This window comes from Lepus europaeus, chromosome 6 (genome assembly GCF_033115175.1).
Source record: "Lepus europaeus isolate LE1 chromosome 6, mLepTim1.pri, whole genome shotgun sequence".
Taxonomy (NCBI): Eukaryota; Metazoa; Chordata; class Mammalia; order Lagomorpha; family Leporidae; genus Lepus; species Lepus europaeus.
The window spans coordinates 105,972,803-105,987,187 of record NC_084832.1 but is presented as its reverse complement, the minus strand read 5'-3'; positions in this window follow the sequence as shown (position 1 = coordinate 105,987,187).

Below are 14,385 nucleotides of genomic sequence, written 5' to 3'. Positions count from 1 at the left end.
TTATACAGATCAAAAATACTTTCCAAAGAGCTCCTCCAGAATTTAGCATCAGCTGGCTTTCAAACACTCACCTTCACCTTTTCAAAGCTCTTTCATCTATCTAGCTTTTATTCTCAGAGTGGGCAAGCCAGGTGAGCGTTCTTGCCCGATTCTGCAGCTGAAGAACTCATGCTCATGTTCAGAAGACCCAAGTGTGTTGCCCAAGTCCTCAGTGGTACAGCCCATTCCCCTGCATCTTAGTGCTACTTTTGCACGTATTGTACTGACTTTTACCTCCTCAGCCTGATTTTCCCAAGATGATGGCAATGAGAGGAAGTGCAACCTCCTCAGGCATTCACAATCTGCATAGACACCACAGGCTGCCAGTCCTATGGGAGTCGGAAGGAGGTCTGAAAGGTTCCCATTTTCACCTGTCATGTTAGATAACACCCAAGCAATGCAGAACATCAGGGAATTTCCACAGCCTCTGATCAAATTTCCTAAGAACATTGGAATTGCCAAAGCATGGGGCTCTGCTACATTTTTCTATAAGGCAATCAGGTAGACAGGAGCATACTGGGAGGAAAGAAGCATTGAAAAACCATGGAAATCCTGGCCTAAATGCAGCCAGATGCAGAGAGAAGGTGGCTGAAGGCAGACAGCCCTGCTCTCTTTGCCTTTTTGCTGAGGAAGCCAAAAGAACAAGGGTATACATAGGGCTCTTCAAGTTCTCACTTCAAAGATGCAGCTTTGAGACACAATGAATTGTAAAGCAGAAATGGCTTGAACATTGGACATTTTCCCAAAAGACACTGTATTATTTTCTTGTTCCCCTTAGAAAAAAAAGAAGCAAAAATTAAATTCCTGTTGTATTTAAGACTTAGAGAACAAGTATGCTTTGACCTAAGACGTACTGATAGAGCAGATGCTCAGCCTAGCAGTTGAGAAGTTGGTTGAGATGCCCACGTCCCACATCAACGTGCCTGGACTTGGCTCCCAGCTCTGGCTCCTGGTTCCAGCTTCCCGTTAATGTGAACCTAGGGAGGCAGTAATGATGGCTCAAGTGGTTGAGTCCCTGCCTCTCACAGGGAAATCTGGATTGAGTTTCCAGCTTCCAGCCTTGGCCCTGGCCCAGCCCCAGCTACTGCAAACATTGGGGGCATGAATCAGAGGATGGGAACTCACTCTTGTCTGTCTCTGTCTGCCTGTCCCTCTCTCTCTCTCAGCCATTCTGCTTCTCAAAAGAGATACTCACAAGAATCAGCAAAACCTAGTCAGAGACATATTTTTATTTCTGATATTAAGCATTGACTTCTTAAATAAAATAAACAGTATGGTCAATAATAATAATTAAGCCGGCGCCGTGGCTCACTAGGCTAATCCTCCGCCTTGCGGCGCCGGCACACCGGGTTCTAGTCCCGGTCAGGGCACCGATCCTGTCCCGGTTGCCCCTCTTCCAGGCCAGCTCTCTGCTGTGGCCAGGGAGTGCAGTGGAGGATGGCCCAAAGTGTTTGGGCTCTGCACCCCATGGGAGACCAGGAGAAGCACCTGGCTCCTGCCATCGGAACAGCGTGGTGCGCCGGCCGCAGCGCGCTACCGCGGCAGCCATTGGAGGGTGAACCAATGGCAAAAGGAAGACCTTTCTCTCTGTCTCTCTCTCACTGTCCACTCTGCCTGTCAAAAATTAAAAAATAATAATAATAATAATAATTAGACACTGACCCTAAGCAAAAATAAATTTTTAAAATAAAAATGATCCCCATTCTAGGCAGGCACTGTGGCACAGCAGGTTAAAGCCCAGCCTGTAGTGCTGGCATCCTATATGGGCACTGGTTCAGGTCCCAGCTGTTCTACTTCTGATCCCACTCCCTGCTAATGCACCTGGGAAAGCAGCAGAGGATGGCCCAAGTGCTTGGTTCCCTGCATTCACATGGGAGACCCGAATGACTCTCCTGGCTCCTGGCTTCGGATTGGCTCATCTCAAGCCATTGCAGCCACTTGAGGAGTGAACCAGCAGATGGAAGATTCTCTCTCTCTCTCTCTACCTCTCTCTCTGTAACTCTGTCTTTCAAATAAATAAAATAATCTTCTAAAAAATTAAAAAATGATCTCTATTCTGATGAGAGCCTTTGCCTATTTTTGTTCCAGGAAAATAACTTCCTCTCCATTTGGCTAAGTTCAAGTGTTGTTCCAGGAAAACAGTGGGAATGAAAAGCCCCATGAAAAAGCAACACTCCAGTTGAGGAGTTAGTATACCCTGCGACATATCTTCATTCTGTTACTGCTTGCAGGCTCAACTCAACTCTGACCATATCTCTTATAATACTACAGGTTCAACCCAACTCTGACCATATCCCTTATAATACTACAGGTTCAACCCAACTCTGACCATATCCCTTATAATACTACAGGTTCAACCCAACTCTGACCATATCTCTTATAATACTACAGGTTCAACCCAACTCTGACCATATCCCTTATAATACTACAGGTTCAACCCAACTCTGACCATATCCCTTATAATACTACAGGTTCAACCCAACTCTGACCATATCCCTTATAATACTACAGGTTCAACCCAACTCTGACCATATCTCTTATAATACTACAGGTTCAACCCAACTCTGACCATATCTCTTATAATACTACAGGTTCAACCCAACTCTGACCATATCCCTTATAATACTACAGGTTCAACCCAACTCTGACCATATCTCTTATAATACTACAGGTTCAACCCAACTCTGACCATATCTCTTATAATACTACAGGTTCAACCCAACTCTGACCATATCCCTTATAATACTGGAGCCAGGAGCAGGAGATTAAGAGCAAAGTGGGTGATGATTATTGCTGCTGCTCCCCATTTCTAACACCCCCCCCCCAAAATTTCATCTACTACTTCTCTTGTGCTCTAGAGTTTAAAGCACTCAGTGAGTCTGAAATGTTGGTGGGCTAGGGAGGATTTATATAAATAGAATCCCAATTTCTCAGGCTAATCCTGAAATTGCCTGCAACAGTGTGAAAGCCGCACCCATGGATTTCTGTGCCTGCTTCCTACCCTTTGACCGCTGAGATCTGGAGCACTCTGTTCTCTCTATGTTTCAGGACCCTGCTCAGGGTCTCACGGCAATTCCTTAGGCATGGATGTTTCTTAGAAACTTACTGAAAAGTGACAAAATCCAAAGCCTTGACTGGGATCACAATGAAATGAAGTTCTCACCCTAGATTCGAAGTGGTTTTATTTCAACCGGCAGCTCCCCTGTCGCTGCTGAAGTTCAGTGTCCTCCCTGGTGGTTCCCAGTGTCGAGGACACACTTTTTCTCCTCCCAGCTCTGTTAACCATGCCCTTCTTTAAAATGACTCGTCCTGCAAAAATTATTCTTAGTTCGACTTCTGGGACAGAAAACCCACTTTCTGAGGGGGTGTGGTGATCACTGGAGCATGAACTATACTCAAGTTCCCAAAGGCAGAACCAGCTCTGCCCAAACAAAGCCATTCCCTGAGTCCTTCAGCCTGGACATCTCTTCCAGCTTCTAGACCAGTGTACCCTGATTCCAGCTACTGAGCTTTGCTGTTGGATGCGAAATTTTTATTCTTCCCTATTTCAGTGTTTTTCCCATATTCTGCGTGACACAGTACCAAGCTGTACATCTGGAGTCTTGTGTTCTACTCCCAGCTCTGCCACCACTGCGCTATGACCTTGAACCAGTCACATGATCCCCGGAGCCCAAGCTTTCTTGTCTGTAAAATAAGGAACTATAACTGTCCTCCTTTTGGAGTCTTTCTGAAGTAGGTAGGCATACAGGTTAAAATTGATCAGATTTGTGAGCTGGAAGACCACACCTTCGCCACGCCCCTATGTGACTTCACGCCCTACCTGATACCTTCGCCATGCCTCTGTGTGACCTTACACTCTACCTGATACCCCACCATGCCCCCATGTGACATCAGGCTCTATCTGACCATACCTGAGTGCCCACCTGGCCACAAGCCACTCCCCTGTGGAAAATCTATAAAAAGGCAGGGAGTGTCGCAAAAGCTCTCTCGACCTCTGCGGTGCTGCTGGTGACAAGCGGTGGACAGCAGCTCGAGGTGCTTGCTGCACGTGGCTTTGGCCTGCTCTCCGAGTGGTATGGACACTACCCCAGCTCCTAGACTTTCCCTTCCCTCCTACCTGAACTAAAGCCTTCACTTTCCTAGATACGTCTTGCACTAAATAAAAGCTTAAAACGTACCATGCTGCCTCGTTTATCTATGCCGGTATTTAGAATTCTCTAAATATTAGGCAAGAACCCTCTTGGGCTTATTAATATTGGGGATTTAGTAATAAGTCCATGGTGAAATCGTAAGGCACCCCAAATTCTGGTAGTGCATGTGGCACCCCAGATAGCATTTCTAGGGAACTTTAAGGGGCCACATTTTAGTGTGAATTTTAGGGGGTCTTGTCCAATTTCATTTCCAGGCTGACTTTATTAGAAAATTGGTCACTTCCTTTGCTGGGCTTCCAGTGTGGACTGCTCATCCTCCTCTGTAGAGTTCTCCCATTTTATTAGAGTTTCTCTCTATACACATCCATTTCACATGACTAGTCCCTCATGAATAAGATGTATCTGTCTTAGTTATCTTCGTTATCTCTGCACCTGAGGAGGAAAGAGAAAAGAAAAGGAGGAAAGGGGACCGTGTAGTCCCAACATTTGTTGAACTTCTATTAAGGGGAAGTCTCTATGCTACATACACATCATACATAAAGTATCTCTTTATGTTTTTAAATTGTATTCATTTATTTGAAAGAAGAGTGACAGAAAGAGATGGAGAGAGAGAAAGATCTTCTATCTGTTGGTTCATGCCCCCAAATAGCTGCAAGAGCTAGAGCTGGGCAAGGCTGAAGCCAGGAGGCAGGAATCAGTCCTGGTCTTCCACATGAGTGTTGGCAACCTAAGTAGTTGGACCAGCACCTGCTAACTTCCCAGGCAGGTTATCAGGGAGCTGGATCGGAAGCTCCCTGCTAATTGGAACCAAGACTCAAATCAGAGCTCCCATATGAGATGCAACATTGTGAGCACTCGCTTAACCAGCTGCACCACTATATTGGCCCAAAAGTATGTTTAAAAACTCAAAGTATAAGCCCTATACTCTCAAATCAGCATTGAAGGCAACTGAGAGATTAATTTACCCAGGTTATAGAATTGGACCTGAAATGAAATTCAAGTTCACCAGTTTTGCTTCTTCCCAGGACCTACCATGGAGAAGTAGGGCTCTGCCAAAATCCTCCAGATATCTAGTAGATGCTCAATCAACACTGATTAAATGAATGTGAAATGAATTATTTTGTTTGTCTTTCAACTTCTGATTCTTCTCTACACTGAGATGGGAAGGGGACAGAGTTGGGGTGTGGGTAGGAGATGAGACTGCAGGATGTAATTTTATTTCAAATGCTTTGGAATTCTTTAATTAAGAAGGGAGCAGGACAGAACTCTTACTGGGTATTAAGAAATAATGATGAAATATTATCAAGGTAACTCAAGGGCTTGGGGACTTCGCCCTGAAGAATAAACTAAAGCCCTAATTTGCATCATCATTCAACCTAGAAATGCATGGAGGACACAATTGTTTTCACAGCCTGGAAAGTCACATTATTCTTTCCTGCTCTGGTGCCCCTCACAATCAAGGACAGGCAAGCAGGCAGAGACATCTCCAACAGTGAGGGGCTTCCTGCTCCAGAAGCCTGCAAGGTGCGCGGCCCAAGGATCAAGTCCAATGTCATGGTCCCCCATCCTTTGGCCTGAAAGGCAGTGACATTAGAATTTAAAGGGACTGCTCTCTTTAGGGCACTCTAGCCTGGTAGCAACACCTGAAAAAGGGCCTTTGGTTCTAGTTAATGCATCTTAAGCACAAATAAATTCTAGGAGCTTCTTAAGTTAATATTTGCCTCAAGGAAGAAACAAAAATAAAGGAGATCATCTGTTCCTAAGGGTGTCTTAGAATTCTGCCTGAAGCTCTTAACCCATTCAGGATCACATACATCTCTCACATGAGTGATATTCTCATTGTTAGAGCCAAGGGGGAAGCTGGTTTCTGCAGAGTGGTGAGATAATGCATGCCTGCAGGCAAAGTGCCAGATAAACTGCACCTTGCATTTCCTTCTGTTTAGACAGAATACTGCTTTACTAGCTGGCTGGGGGGTGCGGAGAGGTACAGGGGGGTGGTGTTTGATATCCACCTATTCAGACCACAGATCCTAACACTCTGGAGAGGTGGACTGCAATTCTAACATGTCATAAATGAGAAATGCACCTAAACATCGACTTCTTCTTGTTAATCATCTGCGATAGTTTCACTGCGTCTCCTCCAAATTCAGGTGTTGAAATTTAATAGGTAATGTGATGGTATTAAGAAGTTGGGCAGGAAGGCAGATATGAGCCTATAGATGTGAGGGAATTCTTTAAAAAAAAAAAAAAAGAGGAAGTTCCTACAGTTAAATGAGAGAAAAGACCTAGAAGTCTTAAAAGCATCCCTTGAAAGCAACCCAATATTTAGGCATCAAAGGTCATACCACATGACATGGCAGGGAAGGCCTGTACCAGGGAGTTTTCCTACCCATGTCTGATAGCATCGTAGGGAAGATCCAGTGTGCAGAAATCTTCCTGTGCAATAATCCTCGGGGACATCCCAGGGCCGATGTCTTCCTGGCCCAATGTCTGAGGACTTTTCTGTCCAAAGATAACACTATGCAATAAAGCCCCGGGGGAAATCTCATGCCTATGAAGCCTTTCCCCAGCAGTATCTCAGAGTGGTAGGCAGAGAGGTTCTCCTCTGTACTCTGAAAACCCTGGGCTACGCAGACAGAACACTCAGCTTTCTGTCCAGCTCCCCACCTGATCTGTCAGATATACCCCTTCACTGCTTATCACCAACTTCCATCTCTCGTCTGGATCATCTTCTTACAGGAGATGGGGACCTCTGTTCCAGCCCTGCAGGTAACATCATTTTGCATTTGGCAAAGCCAGCGAGGAGTAACAGAGTAATAGGTAAGTCTGAGCGAGCTCACCTGCAGGTGTGAGGAACACTCCACATCTAGCTTAGTTCTATCCTTTCTCCTGCAGGAGATCTGGCAGCCTCCACTGCCACGCCCCTATTCTCATCTGAAACCCTCCTCCATCCCTGCCTTCTCCAGGTACCTAGAGCACAACCTGGCATGGAGGTTTAAAGATACTGCTGGGAGGGGTGATTACCTACCCATCTCAGGGTTGGCACAAGGAGGCACCCTTGTCAGGAGGGGGGTTATCCAGTACCTTGTACACTGTAAATCGCATGCAGCACCCTGTACCATGATGTGGGAAAATGGTTCTTTTGCCCTCCAGGTGCTAGCAGGACAGGTCCTTCTAAAATATCTATGTCAAAGGGTACTGACAGAGGCTCAGACAAGGCAATCATTAAACAAAGAGGCATTGCCAGCTTAAGGTAGGGACCAAAAGGTGAGGTCCTACCAGGAAGGTAGGGAAGGCTCCCAGAAAGGAGACTTAGAGACAGTTGAGGTAGAGTTATACACTGAGGACAAGTAGATTTCAAAAACCCAGGAGAACTGAGGCATTTCCAGATGAATTCTTTCCTAAGCAGAAGATCAAACAGGGACACTCTTCTCTCCTTCTTTCTTAGGAAATGAGCAGACATGCCTGACTCATTGCCCCATTTCTCCTCCGTTCTTTTCCAGATGGTAAACCGACCCACTCCACCACCTGACTTTCCACTAGGATGTATTCTCAAAAATTGGCCATGGTTGGATCCCCAGAACTTAGGGAAGGGCTGACTAATCTTTTCCTGTAACACTGTCTGGCCACAATATAAATTAGAGGACCAAGAATCCTGGCCAGAAAATGTGAGCCTAAATTAAAATACCATTTTACAGTTAGATCTTTTCTGCTACAGTCACAGTAAATAGATAGAAGTCCCTTATGTGCAGGCCTTTATGGCACTTAGAGAAAAACTGTAAGAGTTGCAAGCTGAATCCACCCATGCTGGCTTTACTTAATCAACCACTGAGAGCCCACTGTGAGGCAAAACCCAAAGAACTTCCATCACAGAAACATGCTCTCCTGAAAACCAAAGACTTCCCAGACCATGAAGGACCCTATAGATCTATATATATCCTCCCCTTCCTGATACCAAGTCCCTTACTTGGGGACATGAGCCAAAGCCCCAAGCTTGGAAGCCACTGGAATATCTCACCTTAAGGAGGCTGCAGGACCAACAAGGTCTGTCAACCTACAAGGCCCATTTTCAACTCAAGACTTAAATAAAAAGAAGGTGGGAAGTTTTACTGACCACTCTGAAAAATCTATAGAGAGGTGGTATAAGGTGGCTGCCACGTTACCTTACCTGGAAGGGCGCAGTTCTCACGAGCACCATCTTAACTCACAGGGGAAGACGAACAGGGGCAGAACTTGCCCATGACTGAATTCTTTGCATGGACAAAATCAGAACTACCCAATTGCAAATACAGCCCTGGCAAGGGGTGAACCCAAATGGGATTATAACACTCATGCTTGATGAGGTCACAGAGATCGTATGTTGGCTTGTATACTGGCAGGATTGTGTGCCAGCAGGAGGTAGCCAATAAACTTCAGCAAACTAGCAACCATAGAGCAAGAAGAACTTCTAAGATCAATCCCATTCACAATAGCTACAAAAACAATCAAATACCTTGGAAATTCAACAGCCTTTTTAGAGAGGCTTAAAGAAGGCCTTACAAAATATACTGCTGCAAATCCTCATTGCTATCAGGGGACATGGTACTAAAAAATAAATTTCTAGTTCAGGCCATGACCATTTTAGAAGGAAGTTTCAAATATGAGATATAGGACAAATCACCCCATTGGCTGACATCCTAAAGGCTTCCTCCAAGGTCTACTTTTAATAGAGACCAGGAAGAAGAAGAAAGAGCTAGGCAGAAGACACAACTGAAGGATATGTGGCTAGCCCAGATGATAGCTGCCTAGGTGGTAGTCTGCCTTCAGAGAAACCCAACAAACCTGGTCCATGCTCAGTTAGCACCTGTTATCAGTGCAGGAAGTCAGAGCACTGGGCAATCAACTGGCCTGAAAAAAGTCAGCCTCCACAAAAGCCTTGTACACTCTGCCAAAAACAAGGTCACTGGAAACAGGACTTCCCCAGGGGGTTGGAGGATTCCTGGGTTGGAGCTGCAGGCCTTGTTGGCCCTAGATATCACTTCAACTGGTTTCTGGGTCAACTGTTGCTACTGAGGGGATGGAGCCTAGGGTAACTCTTGATATTGCATGTAGGGCCACAAATTTCTCTTAGAGTCAGGAGCTGCCTATTCTGTTCTAACTTCCTGTTCACACCAGCTATCCCCCGAGTCCAGCCAGGTAATGAAAGGCAATGGTACTCAGGAGGTTAACACCCCTCTTATATTGTCTCAGGTGCCAGAACGTATTTTCCCAATCCTTGGTAATGGCTAAATGTTTCATATCCCTGCTGGGAAGGGACATTCTAAGCAAGTTAACTTTCTCCAAACATGACAGCCCAATTCCCACCACTGCCCTATGTCATCCCACACCTTCTAGTACCTCTTGTGAAATAACAGTCAATCTAGAAGTCTGGGTCTCTGATGAATCAAGATGGGCCTTAAAATGCCATCCAAGTATTATTACATTTAAGGACCCTAATAGTTTCCAAATTAGAAACAGTTCCCTCTAAAATGAGAAGCGAGAGAGGGCCCGTGGCCCTAAATCAACAATTTCCCCAAACATGTGTTAACATCCTGCAATTCCCTTGAAATATTCCCATTTTACCAATAAAAATGAAAAATTGGGAGTACAGGTTAGTTCAAGATTTGTGGGCCATCAACGAGGCACTGATACTCATTTATCCCGTCTGCCTACTTTCTATATGTTCTTAAAAAAAAAATACCTCTCAGGTACCCAGTGGTTTTCAGTATTAAACTTTAAGGATGCTTCTTTTGCAACCCTATAGACATGTCCTGACAATTCCTATTTTCCCTTGAACTGGTTAGAGGACAGAGCTGAAATCAACAGCTAATCTGGACAGTGTTACCGCATGCATTTAGAGACAGCCCTACCTATTCAAGTAGGCTCTTGCAGAGGACCTAAAGGATATATCTCTTGGAAGTAGAGTGGAACCGTAGTTGAATATGCAGATAATTTGCTCATCTATTTCCCCACCCAAGACCCCAGTTTTGGTCAATTAACTAGTACACTTAACTCTGGCGGAATGGTCCAAGGAAAATGCACAGCTGGTCTGCCAGGAGGCTAACTATTTAGGGCTCATACTCACCCCTGGGGAACAGGACACAAGCCACACAACACATTACCCCTACAGCCCTAAGAAAGCTCCAGGTATTCGTGAACTAACAGGATATTGTAATTTATGGATCCCTAGTACAGGGGAAATAGCAAAGCCCACACTATGAGGTTCTCAGCCTTGAGCCAGAACAAGTTCACCTCCTGTGAGGAGAACAAAGCACATCCATCACCCAGTTAAAAGCAGCCGTGACTAAGGCCCCATGCTAGGGTTGCCAAACCCAGATAAATCTTATCAGCGATGTGTCACTGACAGGGCTCCATACTGTAAGTTTTAACTCAGGACTTGGGACCTGTTAAGCAGCTTTTTGATTAATTTTCCAAAACTTTGGACATGGTTGCACTGGGATGGCTTCATTACGTGTAGATAGTAGGAACTGCCTTACTGGCTGAGAAGGCCCCTAAGATCACACAAGGACAAGATATCATTCTCTACACCTCACATCAAATAAATTCCTTACTAGAACAAAAGGGCTCTCATTGGCAGGCAGACAGCAGAATACTAAAACACCAGATCTGCCTCCTAGAAAATCTTCACATCAACATGCTGTTCCACATTAACCCAGCTCCCCAGTGCCAACCCCACGGGATCATGGTCCCTTCCATTCTTGTACTGAAGGTATTGATGTGACGTATGCCAGCAGAAGGGACCTAAAAGATCAACCCCTGACTGGCGCCATGGCTGATTTGGCTAATCCTCCGCCTGCGGCACCAGCACCCTGGGTTCTAGTCCTGGTTGGGGCGCCGGGTACTAGTCCCGGTTGCTCCTCTTCCAGTCCAGCTCTCTGCTGTGGCCAGGGAGGGCAGTGGAGGATGGCCCAAGTGCTTGGGTCCCTGCACCCGCATGGGAGACCGGGAGGAAGTACCTGGCTCCTGGCTTCGGATCAGCACAGCACCGAACATAGCAGCCATTATGGGAGTAAACCAACAGAAGGAAGACCTTTCTCTCTCTGTCTCTCTCTCTAACTCTGCCTGGCAAAAAATTTTAAAAAAAGATCAACCCCTGACTAATGCAGACAGGATTTGGTTCACAGACAAGAGCGATTTTCTAAGATGGGGCCCGATTTTCAGGATATGCAATAGTAGCATTGTAGCAAGTTATTAAAGCCATGCTCTTCCCCTGGGAGCCTGTACTCAATTAACAGAATCTATTGCCTAACCAGGGCATTAGAACTAGGCAAGGACAAAAACATTAGTATACATAGATACTCCAAATATGCCTTTTTGATCTTACACATCCATGCAGCTTCCTGGAGAGAAAAAAAGGATACTTGATGGCCTGGGACACCCCCATCAAATATGGGCCTCAAATTCTCAAACTCTTTGATGAGGCAAAAGTTCTCAGGGAGATCACAGTCATATAGCGCAGAGGCCATCAAATGAGGTTGGGTGATATTTCCTTAGGTAGCTTTTTGCAGCTTCAGTGGCTTTAAAGGCTGCCACTGCTCAGCCTGAGCTTTTAGGTCCTCTAATCCCAATAGTCCAAAAGGAAACCTCAACCTCTCGGTACACTCCAGAGGCGGATACCTGGGTCAAAGAGCAGGGATCTGTCTAAACACTAGAAGGATGCTATCATTGAGGGAAGACAGCAAACCTTTCTCAAGCATTACAATGGAAGATAATAAAAAGACTACATGACGCCTGCCATTTGCCACAAACTTAAGGAACTGTGTTGTAAATTGTTTTCTGGAAAGAGCCTGACAAAAACTGAGTCTGCCAAAATTGCTCTCTGTACACTATAAATAACCCCCAAGAGTCCTAACCTCCACCCTTATTAAGCTCATGCAAAGGGATCTTAGGTTGGAGTAGACTGGCAAATAGATTTCACACAAATAATCCTGTCAAAACTATAAAACCTGCTTGTTCTCATAGGTATCTTTTCTGGATGGGGAGAAGCTTTCTAAACCAGGACTGACAGAGCTCTGGAAGTGGTCAAAATACTTTTAGGATATGGAGCAGAGTATTTGAAATGCAGATACTGGACTGCATCTGGAAGGTTGTGGAAGATTGTCAGGCAAAAGGGGCGGGGACCCCCACCTGGCAGGTTATCCAGTAGAAGGGGACAGGGCAGGATGCGAACACTGGGCTGCCCCTGAACTGTTATGGGACTTTGAGATGCATATGCTAGGCTTCCTCCTGTCTGATACCTTCAGGGGAAAACTCAGATAGGAGTTTCTAATATTTACACCCATAAAGTCTTTTGTTTCAGGAGGAGATGTGTGAAGACAAAGACCCATCTCCTTAAAAACCCCCAGCCTCAACTGGACTGCGTGCTCAGCCCTCTGCCTCTGCTGAGCCGCCCACCTGGCCTGCCCAGGTGTAATCTCTCCACCCAACCATGTAACCCTGCTCTCCCCCAGTCCGAGCCATTGGGCACTCTCTCTCAGGTTCTGTCTGGAGAAGTGCCCATCCATTCTTACAGATGTCCCATCCCTAATAAACTTTGCTACTTTACTTTCCACTAAAATAAAATACTTTTAAAGGAAGTTATCTATCACCTGCTTTGGCTTCCCAAGCTCACTATAAAGTGACAATGGGCTCTCTTTCATATCCCAGATTACACAAGGGATTTGCAAGGCCTTAGGAGTAACCTGGCATCTTTACTCTGCCTGGAGACGTCAACCTTCCACTAAAGTAGAAAGGACCCAACCATACCCTAAAGAAAGGAACAGGAAAACCTTGCCAGGAAATGAACCGGAATTGACTTTTAGTTCTAATTGCCCCATCCAGAATTAGCACAGAGCCACTTCTCAGCTCACTAAGTCACTTGATGCTCTTTATCGAAGGCCCTTTCTCCATTCAGACATCGGGGTAGATACAGAAAAAAAAAATAATGCTGCTAAATACTTAATTTTTAAAAAAGGTTTATTTATTTATTTAAAAGTCAGAGTTACACGGAGAGAAGAGGCAGAGAGAGAGAGAGGTCTTCCATCTGCTGGTTCACTCCCCAATTGGCCACAACGGCCAGAGCTGCACAGATCCACAGCCAAGCCAGGGGCTTCCTCTGGGTCTCCCACATGGGTGCAGGGACCCAAGGACCTGAGCCATCCTCTACTGCTTTCCCAGGCTATAGCAGAGAGCTGGATCAGAAGTGGAGCAGCCGGGACTCAAACTGGTGCCCATATGGGATGCCGGCGCTTCAGGCCAGGGAGTTAATCCACTGTGCCACAGAGCCAGCCCCTAAATACTTGATTTATTTAGCTGGATTTAAAAAGGCAATCTGAGACCTTGGGCTTCAAGTGGACTAGGATGCCAGCCTGTTTCACCTATGTGAACCCAGAACACGGTTCCACTTAAAACCTGGAAGGACAAGTCTCCCAACTTCCAAATCACTCCTCTATGCGAAGAGCCATGTCTTACTTTCCACATCTACAGCAATAAAGTTGCCTGGTATCCCCAGCTGGATCCACCATGCCAGGGCAAAGCCATACAGCTCTGAAGACCAAGAAGACTCTGGACCAAAGGGGACTTGGTCAACAAAACTCCTGGGAGACTTGTGCCTACTCGTTAACAGGAGCCCAAATAAGCAATAATGCCCTCCCTCAGTCTTCCTTTCTTTCTGCTTATATGCTTCCAAATGGTACTGCTACCTAACATCTCTCCCTTTACCAGGCCATGGTAAATTTACTAGCCAACAATTCCTGTGGCTGTTGTTGGATGGGTTTAGAAGCCCAGGCTTTGTTCAAAGAGGCATGGCTGACCTCTCTGAGACAATGAACTCAGACAGAGGGGATCATATATTATCCAACTTCTGGGCTCCAGCCTATCACATCCTGTTGTGGAACCTATTTTTACAAAGGTCAACCTAAAGTCCACACCCCTTCTCTGCCTCCACTTGCCTCAGCCTTCCCAGAGATATCCTGAAGATTCCCTAAATAGCTCTTTCTGTAACTCTATGATCACAATATACACTAATGATCACTCTCCTTCAAACCCTTCTTGCTTCCCTTTTGGCTCTCATCCCTGCCAAATGTATCCATGACACAGCCAAATTATGCTGGGGGCCTTTGCCAGGCAGATCCCTGTCATGTGGACATCTAGGTCTGATGTTCAACTCCTATTGGGG